Below are 1496 nucleotides of genomic sequence, written 5' to 3'. Positions count from 1 at the left end.
TGTCTATGGACGATTCTCAAACCAATCCGATAAATATCTCAAACAACATAGGGTCTACAACAAGAATACTGATCTTGTATACGCAAGACTATGAAGTCTGGACGCATCACTTTGAAGACTACGTGATTGGATCGGAGGATAATGGGTATCTAATCTGGGAAGCTATCACTTCAGGCCCATTCGCTCATACTCGCACGTCAAAGATTGTTAAAATGCAGAAAGAATACAATCAACTTGTTAATGACGTCAAAGACATCCCTCATGATGAAAAGGAGAAGTTCCAGTGCAATATCAAAGCTCTTAGGATGATAAGGTTTGCGTTGCAATCGGATACATTTCGTTTGGTAAGCTCCTGTGCTACAGCCAAGGAGATCTGGGATTGATTGAAGGAATTATATTCCACATCTGAAGATCTGGAACACTCTATCCAAACTCTCCTGTTATCAGAGTTTGGTGAATTTAAGCAAAAGCCTGAAGAAAAGCTGATCCAAACTTTCGATCGCTTCAATCGTCTTTTGAGCAAGATGATAAAGCATGGTATTGAAAGAGAGGTAATTGAACAAAAGGTCACTTTCATGAATGGTCTCAGATCTGAATGGATGGCTGTAGTGTCAACTGTCAAAGCTCACGAACAGTTCAAGTCATACTCTTTGGCAAAACTTGTGGGTATCTTAAAATCCCATGAGAATGCCTTATCGAAGGAAACGAATGTTGTTTCGGGTCTTGGTTCTCTATCTCTTGTCTCTAAAGGAAAGAGTTCGATCGAAGAAGAAGAAGAATTAGATCTTGCTGATTTTGATCTAACCGGCGAGGAATATGCAATGATGGTATCAAACCCAAGGAAATTCATCAAGAAGAAATTCCCAGCCAACAAAAACCGAAATTCGCACGGAAGTTATAGCGCTGAAAGGGTCAAGGAGGAACCAAAGCTGGGATCAAAGTCCGAAGAGTCGAAGAAGGAGACTAAGACTGGAGGAGACTCAGGTTTTGATTTTCATTACTGTAGAGGCAAAAATCATTTTGCCAAAGATTGCATGCTGAGAAAGAAAGAAGAGAAGACAGGAGAAGATGATGAGGAAGCGAGCCTCCTGAGAAGATTGGAGGAAATAAAGAAAAGAAAGTCAGCTGTTAATAACTCTACTATGAATGCTTTAATTGTGCAGGGTTCAACCAACAGTGACGAGTTTGGAGGTGTAGAAGTCTGGTCTACAGATTCTGAGGATGATGAAGTTAGGAAGCCAACTCATGGAAAAAGCGATGATGGCAAAAGCAGAACACTCAATGGGAAGATGTTTTGCAGTGACCAAGGGTGTGTCCCAAATGAGAGGATACACAACTGATGGGGGAATTGAAGAAGAAAGAGAGCAAGAAGACAGATGTTTCACTGCCAAGCCTGTCAATGCTCAGATCAATGAGTGTGATGAGTTGATAAAAAAAGGTACAAGATATTCTTGCTTCTCTAAAAATACCTGCTAATAATTATGAAAAAGAATTAA

The sequence above is a fragment of the Lactuca serriola genome, chromosome 3 (assembly GCF_051521515.1).
Source record: "Lactuca serriola cultivar US96UC23 chromosome 3, Lser_US96UC23_V15, whole genome shotgun sequence".
Taxonomy (NCBI): Eukaryota; Viridiplantae; Streptophyta; class Magnoliopsida; order Asterales; family Asteraceae; genus Lactuca; species Lactuca serriola.
Note: the sequence above shows the minus strand (reverse complement) of the source record.